The sequence below is a fragment of the Anser brachyrhynchus genome, assembly GCF_964034855.1.
Source record: "Anser brachyrhynchus genome assembly, chromosome: 21".
Classification (NCBI taxonomy): Eukaryota; Metazoa; Chordata; class Aves; order Anseriformes; family Anatidae; genus Anser; species Anser brachyrhynchus.
In genome coordinates, this window is record NC_137714.1 from 4,136,706 (window position 1) to 4,151,964 (window position 15,259).

Genomic DNA, 15,259 nt, shown 5'->3' on the forward strand with positions numbered 1-15,259 from the left:
ACTCTGTTTACTCTGTGTTCAAGTCAAAGAAATTCCTGCTGTGCAAAGTAAGCGTGGAATAAAACATGTGGCAGCAGCTGACGGGATGCCCTGGAACCTACCGCAGCTCATCCATGCAGTCATCTGAGCAGGTAGATCCTGGGCTCGTGCCCCCAGTAACAAATGCAAAGTGACTTCACTGACATGACTGCGTTCACACAGGGAGTGAGCTCACAGCACCGAGCCAGGCCCAGCAGCAATGACATCCGCACCCTGAGGTCCAGGCAGAAAATAAACGACTCTCACCTCTGACTCTCCCACATAAAGCAGCGGACAGACAGGAGAAGCAGCAGTTTAAAAACCAGACGTCTGTCAGGATGTCTTTCACCCCCCTCCAACCACACTGGCCTCTCCCCCTCCTGCACTATTTCTGCAACGTGCCTTCTATTCCGGAGGAGTCCTCCTCTATTAACAGAGCTTGGCAAAGATCGGGAACCGACTGTGCCAACTCGCAAGCCTGCTGCCTTAAGGCAGATGGCGGGGAAAGTATCCCAGCCTTGCTCCCCAAATCTCTTCTCCCAGCAAACAGAGAGAGCTCAAAACAGGAAAAAGGGCCGGGTGCTCAAGGCTGCAGCCATCTGCGAGCCCTGCTCGCAGCACGGGAGGCAGCCCCCGTCCGGGTGCCCTGCCTGCAGGGGGTTGTGTCCCCACGGACCTGCTGCACTGCCAGGGGCTGCGGCTGAGAACGAGAACACAGCCTGCCCGGGGGGTTCAGGCTGCCAGAGTTACAGCGGGAAAGAGGAGATGCTCTGACTCTCTAAGGGAAGAAAAAAAAAATCAGTGATGCTACATCAAAAAACATCAGCGTGGCTTATGAGAGGGGCAAAGCAAACCCCTCTGAGGCAGCGGGGGCCCTCAGGAAGGCAGCCTGCACTCAGCCCCTGGCAGGACAGGCACAAGTGGACCCTGCGGTGTGAAGTGCAGCCAGGCCTGGTGAAATCCAAGTGCCTGGTTCGTGCAAAAGGAGGGCATCATCCCCAACCCACAGCGACAAACATTACACCTTCGCAACTTGCTTTGCCTAACTTTTTTTTTTTTTTTTTAATCTGTATTTCCACCCGTTAATGGTGCGGCACTCCAGTTATTAATCTTTCCTGTTTTTCAACACTAGAAGAGTATGACTCAGAAGCAGCGCCGAGATCTCAAAAGTTCTCTCCTGGTGCTGCAGAGGACAGCTAATGACAGCGTGATCGGCAGCAGGGTCAGAAATGCTGTTCTACCGGGTGCTAATCCAGGCAGGTGTTACAGCTGGCACTCGATGCTCACTGCCATCAGTAGGACAACTTAAACTCACAGTTTACCACGAGCTGAAATATATTGTGGACTGGGGTCAGTGGAAACCCTCTTGCTGACTGCACCTACAGCTGGACGAAGCACTTAACTCTTACACTGTCTCCACACTCCTGAATTATTCATTAAGGGCCAGACACTGCAATCCATACCCACACTGTGCTTAATCTGTCCTTTACATTGACTTGTATTAGTCTGAGTCACAGGCACCACAGCACCGTAGTCGTTAAACAATCCCACTGAATGCAGCACAGCTATTCACAAAATCCGGTCCTCCTCTGCAACAGAAAAGGAGGCAGGATCCAGCCCGTACAAAAGCCAGCAGTGAGGCTAGACCTCAGAGAACATCCACCCTGGTAAAGCTGCATCGGGATGAATGAACTCGAGTAAATCTGTGTGAAATCAATCATTTAAAGAGATAGCCTGTTCTGTGGTATCACAGGGGAGACGTAAGGGAGCGCTAGAAACTAATATTTCATCGTTCAGCTTCATCACAAGGCCTGGAAACACATTACGCTGCCCCTGGCCACACATCCACGGAGCCGGATGGCAGCTCGCACACACCTCGGTGCACGGGGAACGGGGAGGTGAGTGGAAGGAGGAAGGCAAAGGACACATCCCACTCTTCACTGGCACCAAAGGCCCTAAGAGCAAGTGGCCTGCTGATCACTGAGGATATAACACGTGCCCACGCACCCCAGCAGCTCCCTCCTGTGCCAGCCTTGCACCTCCCAGCACCAAGGCTCCCAGACCATGTCGCTGGCTGGATCCTGAAATCCCCCGAGGCTACAGAAACAGACAGCAGATAAAGTCACGTCGCAGGAGAGCCAATTACCGAGTACCTTTCACCACTGAGCCTAAATCTATAGTTGGATACTTTTCACAAACAATGGCTAAAAAAAAAAAAAGAAAAGCCAATCAGGTAAGTGAAAAGAGAAATTTGTCCACGACATGGAGGAATAAAATGGGGGCTGATTTTTTCAAATGAATTAATCTGTTCAGCCCTCATTTATGTTAGTGCTTGATAAGATTAGAGGATTAAACCAACTGAATGCTAAACGCTCCGTGCTAAAGAGAGCCTTGCCAGGATTTACTGCATGTTGGTATGCACGGAGATCACGGCAACATCACCCAGAGGCCCTGGGACTCACAGCAGGACCTGCTCAAACTTCAGAAATAAAAATCACAGCTTATCCAGATTTTCCATATGCTGCCATGGTATGAACTCTGATCCCTCTCCAGTTTCAGTCAAGCTTACTTACTAAGTACTCGTACCCAACAGGCAAGTCTTGTATAAGCAGCACTTATCTCAGAGCACTGGCATCACAAGAGGATTTCAGATGTGCCGTGGTTTTTTTGGGATTCAAAATGGTAACACTGTACTCGTATCCTCCTGCAGTGCCATACAAAATGCACACATCCTACCACGCTCCCAAGCTCTACAGTTACATACACGTACCCGCATATCCCTGCTGCCCCCACAAACTCCTGCACAATACAGCATGTTAAAAACACTTCTCGCTGACAGTTCAGGAATGACAGATACAGAAGTGTTCGAAGTTATCTTGTAGCAGAATCACTTTTTCTTTCGGTCTGACAAAGGTATTTGTGATGTTTAATTCATTACTGCTTAAAAAGCACAAGATCTGGGGAGGAGAAGCCATGGAAACATGGGGTATTTTGAGAACTTTTGGCACCTGGCAAAGGCATTCTCCCCAAACACCTGAAAACTAACAGATGTCACCAGTTTGAAGACCCTCATTTCCGTGTCCCCCAGAACACACAGGGGAACAGTCAGATATTGTCACTCTGCCTATAACAGAGCCTTACTCCACTGCTGTACAGACAGAAGGCATAACAAGGGCACTTGTCAGCAGAGATAAGACCATCAGAATACTGCCAGTGAGGTAAATCTAGATAGGCTAGCCTTTAGTTTACTTATTTATTTAACCCAAGGATGAATTTGGCCCTGTACTTTGCAGAAACTGAGTCATAAACTTCACCCCAGTGGGCGGCTGGAACGATGCTGATGCTCCTTCCCCAGTGCCAGGCTGGTTCTCCCACACCGTGCTGCTACACACTGCTCTGGGCCAGCTGTCCTTGAGCTTTTCCCCACGCGTGTAAGGGCGAAACGGTCACAAACACTGATGGCAAGTTTCCCCTTGAATCACTTCCTATTAAACGGGCATTCTCCCCTCCTAGCAGAGTATTTTCCACATGAGAATACAGCAGTTTTTCAAAGGGGCAGCAGGAAGAAAAGGGGGATGGATCTTTTTATCACATTAAGCATTTCCTTTCCATTTTGGTTGTCTTTTTCACTAGCTCGTGTCTGTTTTATTTCAGGCTCAGGGCCCCATCAAACTACAAGGCTCCAAAGGGGTAAAGAGACTGACTTGATGATTCTAACCTCTGAAGATGCATCCAACATGATAAAAGAAGTGTAGCTATTGAAACGTCTCCCTTCAATACAGTTATTGTGTTGCTAGGTTTCCATCTAGACACACAGCTGAAGAGAGCAATCAAAGGGAGCTGATGCTGTGGATAATATCTTTATCAACACTTCATAAGGTTGTTGGAGAGGGAGAGGGGTCCCCTGAGCAAAGTTTTACTGGTGAGAATAGAAAACTAGTTTCAAAAGCTCGCCCAAATTTTCAAGGGAAAATTGTTCTAAAAAACCCCCAAGCTTTTTGGGCAGCGGCCTTGATGTGTATGCATGCATAGCTTCGTGGGCACAGACTCTGTGTGTTTATTCCGTCATTTGAATTGCAACAGTACTTCTCTTCCAGTACACAGCTCCTCAGCCCACTTAACTGGAGGCTTGTCTTGTGCCACAAAAGCGGGCATGCATCAGCCCCGTTTTAAAAGAACTTGCTTGCATATTACATTAAATCTTAACAGACTCAGCACAACTGTCAAAATGCTATCCTAATAATTGCATAAGCTCAGGTTGCTAACCAGCACACTGCTGTGCCTGTGCACAAAACAAAAGTGTAAGCAACACAGGATGCGGAGGCACCGCAGGTGCGAGGTCCTGTGCCTGCCTGAGGGACCCGGAGCGTCCACCTTTATTCCTCTGTCCCCGAGGTTTCCAGTAACACTCAGATCCCAGCGGTTCCCACCCTGTCCAAGCGCCTGAAGTGGTTTCAGATCTGTCCGCAGGGGCACCATGCCCTACTCGTTTGGCTGGCCATCACATAGCAGAGTAGGAAGGAACGCGGTTGCTTTTTCTCTGGGACCTTTTCTGCCGGTGTCTTTGGAGAGCACCTGGAACAAGAAGGGCCCTGGGCTGGGCTGCAGTGGGGGCTGTTGCCAAGCTGTGCAGTGCCCCTGCTAAGTGACCCGGGGTTTTTAGGTAAGAGAAGCCGATTTCTACACAAGCCAGTATGAAACGGAAAGGTTGCCCTGCATGTGCGAGGCACACAATTCCCTACACATCTTCTGGAAAAAGCTTTGCCACCAGCTATTGTGAGGGATGGGATGCGGGCTGCATCCACTAACACCCCCGAGCAGGGAGGACGCCTCCGCTGGCTCTGCTCCTCCGCAGGGACTCTGGCCAACCCTCCCCAGGGCCGGGGACACAAAGCTGCTCAGTTCTGGCGCCCAACTTTTCCCCCAGAACAGCCCCGCCGCAGGCACGGCTCAATCGGCTCGTTATAGAGGCAGCCTCCCGGGAAGCGCTCTCCTTTGTGCATATTCATGAACTCTCCAGAGCTTCCAGGGAGAGTTGGCTAAACACACAACCGAGGCATTTATCTGTTGTATTGGCAGGGAAAAAAAAAAAAAGTGTGGGTTAAAATAAAGAAGTAAACTGAGGAAAGGAGCGGGGGGGGGGGGGGGGGGGGGAGTGGAGCGAGTGCAAGCAGCGCCCCGGGACCGGCCCTACCCGGGGGGCACCGCACGGGCAGAGAGGGGATGGATGGGCAGCGGGAGGGGGCTCTGCCCCCGGTCCCCTCGGTCCCCCCCCGGTCCTCCTGGTCCCCCCCCAGGTCCCCCCGGTCCCCCCCCCGGTCCCCGCGGCCGCCCAGCGGGGCTCAGCACTCACCTCCGCCCGGGGGAGGGGGGGCGGCAGCAGCCGGGGGCTCGCAGCGATGCCGGGGAGGGACCGCGGGGCCGGGTGGCCGCCCTGCAGCACCGCGCCCGGCCGGCTGTCCGTCCGTCCGGCTGTCCGTCCGTCCGTCCGCCAGCCGCCTTCCCCGACCCCGCAGCCCTCGCCCCGCCGCCTCTTCTCGCCGCTCCGCCGTAGCCCCCCCCCCCCCACCGGGGGGCGAGGGGCGGCCGCCGGCCCCCGCGGCTGCGGAGCGGAACCGGAGCGGAACCGGAGCGGTGCCGGAGCGGTGCCGGAGCGGTGCCGGAGCGGTGCCGGAGCTCCCCTCCCGCTGCCGCCGCCGCCGTTGTCGCCCCTGCGGGCTGCGGACGGCGCTGCGGCCGCGCTATAAAACCCGGCCCCGGGCCCGGCCCCCGCCCGCCCCGGCCCCGGTACGGCGCCGCCGCGGCCTCCGGAGGGAGCGGGGCTGCGGGGCCCGGCGGTAGCCGGGGGGTGCGGGGCGTCCCGGCGGGGGGGCAGCGGGACGGGCCGCCCGGCTCCCCGCGGCAGCGACGGCCCCGAAGCGGTGCGGGCGGTCCCGAGCCGGGAGCGGCGCTGCTGGGGCTGGTGGCGGCCGGCTGGGTGCTGCGGGTGGGGAGCATCGGGGTGCGCTGCGCGGGGCTGCGCGGGGCTGCGCGGGGCTGTGCGGGGTTATGCGGGGCTGTGTGGGGCTGTGCGGGGCTGTGCGGGGCTGCGCGGGGCTGTGCGGGGCTGTGCGGGGCTGCGCGGGGCTGCGCGGGGCTGCGCGGGGCTGTGCGGGGTTATGCGGGGCTGTGTGGGGCTGTGCGGGGCTGTGCGGGGCTGCGCGGGGCTGTGCGGGGCTGTGCGGGGTTATGCGGGGCTGTGTGGGGCTGTGCGGGGCTGTGCGGGGCTGTGCGGGGTTATGCGGGGTTATGCGGGGCTGTGTGGGGCTGTGCTGGGGCTGTGCGGGGCTGTGCGGGGCTGTGCGGGGCTGTGCGGGGCTGTGCGGGGTTATGCGGGGCTGTACGGGGCTGCGCGGGGCTGTGTGGGGCTGTGCGGGGCTGTGCGGGGTTATGCGGGGTTATGCGGGGCTGTGTGGGGCTGTGCTGGGGCTGTGCGGGGCTGTGCGGGGCTGTGCGGGGCTGTGCGGGGTTATGCGGGGTTATGCGGGGCTGTGTGGGGCTGTGCTGGGGCTGTGCGGGGCTGTGCGGGGCTGCGCGGGGCTGTGCGGGGCTGTGCGGGGCTGTGCGGGGTTATGCGGGGCTGCGCGGGGCTGTGCGGGGCTGTGCGGGGCTGCGCGGGGCTGCGATCCTCAGCTAACGGAGGCGTTCAGTGGGAGGCGGCAGGGCTATCCGCCGGGTGCTGGGGAAAGTCCTCTGTATCCGTGCTCGGCCCTAATACGGAGAGGTGTTCTGCACAGCCGGACCTCTAACGGGACCACAGACCTCGGCTTCCCAAAGAGTCCTCGGTAAAGACATCCCCGGCTACGGGGGCTTCGCTTTGTGTTGACAGGGGGTCCCTAATGACTGCTGGAAACTGAGGTCTGGCATTTATTTATCGCGCGCTCTTTGTGACTCGCTCCGGTTTTGGAGGCAAGAGGAGAGCAGCCGAGTTTCTGCTCCCCCGTCCTCGCCCTGCCCGCCCGAGTGACCTGTTGTTATCGCAGCGTGGACTCCTGCAAGCGTTGGGTTATGTCGGTAAATTGCCGCACAGCCACCTGATGGGAACGGCTTTTAATCAGGCTGCCTTACGGAGGTGACCTAAGGGCGCTTTGCCCAATTCTCTTGCTTATTATTTGAGTGTTGATGGTGCCTAGGAAAAATATCCCCCCCCCCCTCCGATTTTTAGACAGATTTGTCAATTAAATAACAAATGGGGGATAGCACAGCAAAAAAGGCCTGTCACCTGCATCTGTCTCCAGGCAGGCGGCTGGTGCCAGAGGCATTGTGTTCCTTCTGATGCATCACCCGAAGTGAGCAGGAAGCCAGGCAGACAAAGGCAGACCATCATCTTCCTTGTAGGGCTCCAAGGAATACAAATTTAATGAGGCTCCTGAAGTAAAATTGCATTCCACCAGCTTAGTGCCAATGCTGGGGGTTTCTGCGGAGAAGGTGCTGGTGAGGGGTTAGCAGTTTTGTTGGAAACTGCGAGTGTACAGTAAAGGCAAAAATGGCTTTTCCTAACTTTGGCAGCGATGCGAGCGGAGCCCATGCCGATGTGAGGGACAGCGCTCCATCAATCACATGGCAGAGCCAGCAAGCAGCAGGGAGTTATCAGTCGGTGCTGCATGCGAGCACTCAGACAATAACACCGTCCTCGGCAGTGCTCCGACAGCCCTCCAGGCACAGACAGGCGCAGGCGTGAGCGCACCTCTGCTCCCTGCTCCCCTCGTCGCACGAGCACGCGCTGCACGAAGTCCTGCAATGCCCACATGGCCTAGCAGGCACAACGGTGCTGGCACGCCTCACAATGATCCGTACCACTCTCCTCTCCGCACACAGAAGTACGCTGACTTGACAGCCTTAGTTTTTAGAACTTGTTCGTGATTTTCCAACAGCATGAACGCACACGGCACCTTCCTCCGCCACACTCATGCCACAGAGCTATGCTAGCCCTTAGTTGGACTAGAGGTTTCTTGTCCTATGCTAGCACCTACATGAAAAGCGTGCCTTTCCCTGTCAGTACACAGACACTCAGAATGCCAGCCGTCTGTTAAATATCCCTCCAGGAACACACAGAAGTCCGCACAACACTCGGAAAGCCCCATACTGGAGCACTCACCTGGATGGGATGGGGCTGAGTGGAGGGTCACCAGTCCCACCCTATGGCACCTTCTGTGATTTCGGTCTCTTCTTGTTCTGCATTGGCAGGAAATAAAAGGTTTCAAATATTTGGAGATGGGAGATGGTACCAGATGGTGCGTGTTTTAGCAAAAAGTGGAAATTCTCATAGCTGGTTTTACGCTTCCATCCCTGCCCCTCTGTGCTCAGAGAGCGTCAGTCTCTAACCACGATCATTTCCCTTCCTCAGGCCTCACAAACGTGTTCAACAAAATGGTATGTGTTGCCAAAATGAAAAAGTGGTTCATTACTGGTTGACATCAGCAACGCCGAATGTGTTTTACTCAGAGCCACGTTAGAACCGTACATGAGCAGCAATATCAGTGCACATAAACACAACCCGTACCAAACTGCAGCTACATTTCTTGTTCATGCCCGTACAAAATGGTTTCACGGCTCTGTTACAGCCTTCGCCAACAATACAAACGCGTATACAAAGAATTAGCATAATTTGTGGCTTGCAGTAACCCCGCAATGTGCACAGGCGAACACCTAGCGCACAGACGGATGCACATCCTCATTAACCACGCGGGGACACCAACGCACACGTGGCACCGGGAGGCATTAGCACTGCTCTGCAGCCTGCCTGAGCAAGCTGCGCGTTCACAACCACCGGGGCACGTGCGCAAAGGCAGACGGTCACAGGCAGGCAGGAAAAGGATTGCTGCTGGACCTAACGGCATTCCTGGCTAATGAAAGCCTTTTGGAGTTGGGAAGCTGAGGGAAAACATCTTCCCCTTTATTCCCGCTCTCTAACCTTCTCGTATCCTCAGCACGACCGCCTTCCACGCCAACATCAGACACCATCGGCCGTTCCGCACGCTTGTATTTATGGCCCCTCTTTGAAATTCTGACTGCTCATCTATGCAGAATAAAACTACCCAGGCAATCTTGCCTGTTCAGGTGCTCATTACTAAAGCGTTAAATAATGCCAGGCAGGTTCTCTCAGGCCTTGTAAATTTTATCTGGGGGACTTTCAGCGTCCACAAGGTCTATTACTGCCTGATTGCCTGAAAGGCTTCCTGGTTTGCACCAAACAGCACGCCATACAGAGGGGCTGTGTAACTGAACTCCTATTAGGCACCACTGCTGGCTTGGGAACTGGGCTCAGCGAGGTGAAATGTGTGTGTGAGGGCAGGCAGAGGCTGCCAGCACATCCCTGGAGCTTACACAGGGCTGCCAGTGCTTGCATAAATGGATGCGCGTGCCTGGCTGGCAGGGGGAAGTGTCAGGATCCCAGGGTGTGCGTGAGGGAGTGGGAGCAGGGACAAGGCGAGGGCTGGGAGCTGTGGAGCTGGGCTCACCCCAGAAATGTCACTGCACATCAAGCACTTTGGGGTGAGCGGGGTTTAAGGTGGCAAAGCTGGGAACAGCATCAGCCCACTGAGTTCAGACCTTCCCCACTGGAGCAGCGTTCTCCACGTGCCTGCTTTATGTTTGAGTTCAGGCCAGGGCTCAAAGCAAAGCTGTTTGACTACATCAGTAAGCTTAATAAAGTGGGGAGGAAATAAGGAAGAAACCCAGAAAGAAAGGGCAATAGCCCCCAAAGTCAGAGAGGTTCTGCTCCATCAGTTGCCAGCTGTGTCCCAGGAGAATCTGCGGGTCCGTCCCTCACCCCGCAGCTCCTGGGGGCAGTCCCTAAAGGATGCTCAGCAGCAGGGAAAGCATGTTTTCAGAGGAAATGGCTGGGGAAAATGCTCCGTAGGAGATATCCCTCACACTGCAGCCCTTTTGAAGTGCTGCCATTTGTTTCCTAGTGCCTTCCTGTCAGGAGCTCAGACCTTTCTTCCTCCCCTTTCCCATCCCAGACGTCCTGCTCGATGCACCATTAGGGAAAGCGATGTTTCCTGCCTGTCCCCAAAGCTAATGGAGCCGCACCACCAACTGTTTCTGTGGGCCATGTATTTATAAACCTCAGCCCTGACCTGAGCGAGCAAAACAGCTTCTGGTTGCCACCAAGTCGGGCCCGAATTCAAACTGCCAGCCGCTTATTTCTTCCTCAGGCAACACCAGCGCTCAGAATTATGCTAAATATTTCCCAGATGCGGAAACAATCCCTTCCCCAAAGAGCGCAGCGGCGAAGGCACGCGGCCAGCCAGCCCCCTCTTTTATTGGATACCATTTCTCATGCATTTCACGAGAGCCAGATGGCACCATCTGAACAGCAGTGAGCCGGGAAGCCTTCAGCCGCAGCAGCGGAAGGGAAGCGTGCCCCGGCCCCATGCGCAGCAGCTCGGTGCTGGAGCCAGCCCTGGCTCGGGCAGGGAGCGCAGCTGCAGGCTGGCTCTGCCCGACGGGCTCGGGGTGCAGCTCAGCGCGGGGGGGTGAGGTTTTTCTGCAGCCGAGCAGCAGCAGGAATTCGCACGTGCAGACCTAAATTGCCGCTGCTGACAGGTGCAGCCCCGCAGCTTTGGGGGCAGGATGTCGCCCCAGTTCGGAAGGTCTCTGGGGAAGGAAGGCTCGGCTGCAGATTGCACACAAAAAAAGAAAGAGAAGTAAAGGGAGGCGAAGCGTATTCTGCAACCCCACTGAGCGTGGGGCATTTTCCTTGCAATTAAGTGAAGTTAATGGTTTTATGGAAGTTATTTGTTTAAAAGGCCTTCGCTGCTCTGTTTAATGGAGTTTCACCAGCACTCCCCAAAGGCTCGCAGACTGCATTAGGATCCCCGAGCTCGCGTCGTAACCAAACAAGTCTTCTCACCCTGACACCTCTACCCTGCGTGTACAGAGTGTAGGAGTATCAGGGCTGCCGTGCCTCCTGTTCTCACCTTTCCACTGGAGGCTCGAAGCCCCAGGATGTCCTGAATATTCATGATATAAACATTAGCAATAAGTATCATACAATTTGGACAAAAATATATTTTAGGCAGAAGAACCGGGAGAGAACAACTGAGAGAGAATCTTTACTCTTGAGCTCTGGGAACTACTGAATAGCATTTTCCTGAGCTGTAACTGGTGGTTTTAAAATGCAAATTAGTCTTGGGTTTTGAGAGACATTGTAAAAAAAAAAGGCCCATGCAGCAAAGCTTTATTGTCTTGTAATGAATGCGGGATTAGCCGAGCTGCTTCGTGCCAGTGAGTGCACAGTGGATGCAGGTCAGGGACTCGAGAAGTCCTGAGGCTTGTCCCCAGGATAAGCTCTGCCACTGACTCACTATGCAACCTTGAACATGACATCCTTTCCCTTATTTCAGCGTCCTCATCAGAGGACATAGGGAAGGGGAGAGGGATGAGGCCATTTCTATGCCTCCTGGTGACGTTATACATTACAGGTCACTCCGAGGTGGAAGCCAGCAGAACAAATGCAGCAGCTGCCTCCCTGCAGGGACCAATGAATCAGCGTAGTGTTGCCTTGTTCTTAACGGTCTTCCTCTCATGAATGCTGCTCCACTTTTCCTATTCCTATTCCTATTCCTATTCCTATTCCTATTCCTATTCCTATTCCTATTCCTATTCCTATTCCTATTCCTATTCCTATTCCTATTCCTATTCCTATTCCTATTCCTATTCCTATTCCTATTCCTATTCCTATTCCTATTCCTTGAGCCCCAGAGTATGCAGAAAGCCCTCCACAATTGTTCTCTTCTTCTTCATATCCACCTGTAGAGCATCAAATACCATTTTATCTGCCCCTTAGTTAGAGCTGTTCCTAAATAGACTCTACCATACAAATCATAGTAGGAGTTGAGCACAGAAAGGGAGACGTAATGTGAACTTTTACTATAGACAGATTTTCTTCAAATTATTAATGCTATACACAAAAATAATAGTCTATACAGAGGCAGGATGGTCTGAGGCTCATCGCAGTCAGAGGACCCCTCTATTCCCGTTGTTGCTCTGCCATTGAATCCCTCTGGGACCTTGAAAAAGACACTCTGGCTCTCTCTGCTTTGGCTTCCCTTTAGCCTTTTGCTCCCTTCCCTACAGCCTGGTGGTGGGAGAGGTTTGGGGTGCCATTTATTTGTTCACTGCTGCCTCTCCTTACCAGCTGCCTTCATCACTCTCAGCCCGCGGTGTTTGTGAACTCTCAGCCCTAAAGGGTAAACGGGTGTTTTCTCACCGTGCCCCTTCAGAGCTGCCCTCTGCCACCCGCGGCCTGCAGCTGCCTGCTCCCCCTGCGCTCAGCCGCGCTCTGCCCTGGGTGCAGCACCGAGGGAAGGCTGCTGAATCTGGCATTTAGAAACCTCACTTCATTCTACAAGGTCACCTCAAAGAGGCCAAAAATCACAGCCGGCTCGCGCTAGCCTTCACTTATGACTCACCAGAGAGAATATTAACTGGTGAGGGGAGGCAAAGAGCGCCGTGTTCCACTGCCAGTCCCCCGAGTCCCCTGACACCGCGGAGGGAGCGCTGTTAGATGAGCTCTTCAACCGCTTTTCGCTGACAGAAATGCCCTGGCAGCTGCCTGACCTTCGTGTAGCACCACTCGCAGGTCCCCTCAGCCGCCGTGTCACTGACAGAAGTCACGCAAAGCCTTCTGCGTCCTGACGCATTTCAGAAACGAGCTGAAGGCAAAATCCTGCAGGAGGAACGCGCCACGGGAGCAGCAGGCACACCAGGGAAAAGTCAGGGCATTCTGGTAATAAAAAGCCAATATTTTCAAATCCAGACGCCCAAAGGTAGGTTTTCAAATCCATATTTAAACACCTAAGCATCAGGCCTGCAGCTCCCATCACCTGTAACAGAATTTCTGAGTGCTCAAAGCTTTTCAAACCTGGCCGTTTGTTTCCAAATACCTAAATGGGAATAAAGAGCTTCTCAAGAAATGCTTTACTGTGCCAGCAAAAAATTTCAGCTCTTCAGAGGAAACACAAATCTTTACGAAGCACTGTCTGGAACCCAAAATATATTAGTTTAAGCTGAAATATTTGGGGTTTCAGATATTACTTTCTGATGTAATAAAAATAAAATATGCCTAAGCAAAGCACTTTCTTACTCCTTTCCCACCAGCTTTGCAGTGGGGACAATCAGAGGGTTCTGCATAGTGGTAGAGGCTACATAAAAATGCTTCTGAGAATCAGGTGGAAGAACTGCCCAGTTCAGGAAGCCAGAACAGAAAAAGAATCAGAAAAAGGAGGACAAGAAATCAAATTAAGCCATTCACATGCTGAAATAAGGTTGCACACCCACTGCCGCTTTGGAAATGTTACCAATCTCTTCAGCTACTGGAGAACCAAGAGAGCCTGCAAAGGTGACTGTGGGTAAGAAATTACCAGAAAGTAAAACTTCCTATAAAACAGAAAAAATTCCCAGAAAAAAAAAAAAAAAGCAAAGTGCTAGGTCAGAAAACTACTGGAAAACAAAACATTCCTAGGAAGGTCCTAGGTCAGAAATTCCTAGCAAGGAAAATGATTTCTGGAAAGCAGCAACTTTCTCTCCTGGTGTAAATCACCATAAGCAGCACGTGGGAAATGTTCCAGCACGCACGTACAAACCCAGGGCACATTCTGGCCGAATGATTAATGCAAGAGAAGATGACACTCCAATTCCACACATTTATATCAGGTATTTTTCCTGTTAATGTCACTTCTCTGGAAAAAAAAATCAAATAGAAGTGTGTGTGGGGAAACACAGGCGGGATTCACAGCTGCTTTAAATCAATCCCGTCCCATTCTGACCCCAGAGAGGTAGGCCGGTTCCTAGCAATGGAGCACACGGCTGAATATGCAAACACCCAGTGGTAGGGGGTTCTGTACGGTAACCGCTTGGCAAATAAATCTTTTGTCCCCACTTTAAAATAGTACCCGTAGCTATCTCAGCATTGGCTATTTATACATTGGGAAGCTAAGCAGCTGTTTCTTTCATCTCCGGGCCCTTGCACCTAGCATTCTGCATCCTGCCTGAGATGCTGTACCAGAAATAAAAGCTTGTGCTGTTTTCACACCCCAAGCAAACAGGGAGCACAATTGAAACCCTCCACCTATTCGCAGCGATGCTTTGTATGTTGCTTCATGCAGGTGTTTCTCTTTGAACATCAGCCAGTTTGAGCTGCTGGTGTCGGGGAAAGGCTGCTCCACCCCATGGGTTTGGAAGTCAATGCTTGTGCTGGTTCTCTCCCAGGGACCATGAAAATGCCTGGTACAGGGGCCATGGATGTGTCCGAGCATCTCAGCCCAGGCAGAGGGGAGGTGTGGCTTGGTTTCTGCCAAAGAGGGTGGCTTCAGGCTCTGGCAGGGCAGCTCTGCCTGTTGCAGTGGCTCAGGGCCTTTTGCTAGAGCCTGTCCCACCAGCGTCACTGGGTTTGGGTCCATATGGCTGGCTGTGAACTGGGGCCGCAGCGGTGTGGGGACAGACCTGGCCGTGCTGCCTCCAGGGTGGACAGAGCGACTGCTGGCCAAAGGTATGGCACGTGGCTGTAAATGGGAACTCAAACCATCACTGCAGGACAGTCCCCGGTCTCTGAAAATGGAAAAAGTGTCCTTTGGGAGGTGAAGCTGGGGCAATATATTTTGTAGTTGCTTTCGGTGGCATGCCCCTATTTCCAAACACAGTGTTATTAGTGCAAAGGTAAAGTGAGAAGTCCAAGCAGGCAGACAGACAGACAAAACAGAGCTACAGGAAAAAGCTGAACTGTAGGTAAACCCAGACTGGTAGATTGATAAAATATTCTTAGGCAAGAAACAGACAGCATGAAAAACAGGAAGATGGAGAGAGAGATTTAGAATTGAACTTAATACTTCTGTGATTTATTTGCATTAAGCTCAGGCAGTGTGTGTGGCTTGGGTTTTACTTGTTTATTTTGCTTCTCAGACTGCCTTAGGTGCTGGCAGAGAATTATTCTGTCAAAGTTGCAGTCCATGGGAGGTTTTGGAAATTTATCGTCCCCGGGGAAAAATGAGGAGAGTTTCATAAAATCTTCTCCAAGTTTTGCAAATTCTGAAACTCAAAAGAGAAGGAGTTACATAGGAAGTTGTCTAGATCTCCTCCCTGTAAGTGAGAGCCCAGCTTCGCCTCCTCACAGCCAGAAGACCAAAAACCTTCTTACTGTGCTTCGCTTGAGGACATTCAGCAAATTATGGACATTTTGTCCAGCCAGCCTTCCCAC

The 15,259-nt window shown here is 53.2% G+C and overlaps 1 protein-coding gene across 7 annotated transcripts in view; it reads right to left on the reverse strand.

Moving 5' to 3' along the window:
- The window catches only part of DISP3 (dispatched RND transporter family member 3), a 142,380-nt gene that overhangs the window by 36,179 nt on the left and 90,942 nt on the right, over positions 1-15,259 (reverse strand). Inside the window, exon 3 of one of the 7 annotated variants that reach the window (XM_080564546.1) lies at positions 8,156-8,232. The exons of 4 other annotated variants lie outside the window; for them this stretch is intronic. The gene's annotated coding sequence lies outside the window, so the exon portion shown is untranslated. Of the gene's footprint in view, positions 1-5,371; positions 5,504-8,155; positions 8,233-15,259 lie in introns of those variants that run through there. 2 more of the 7 variants (XM_080564547.1, XM_080564548.1) reach the window with 2 other exon arrangements.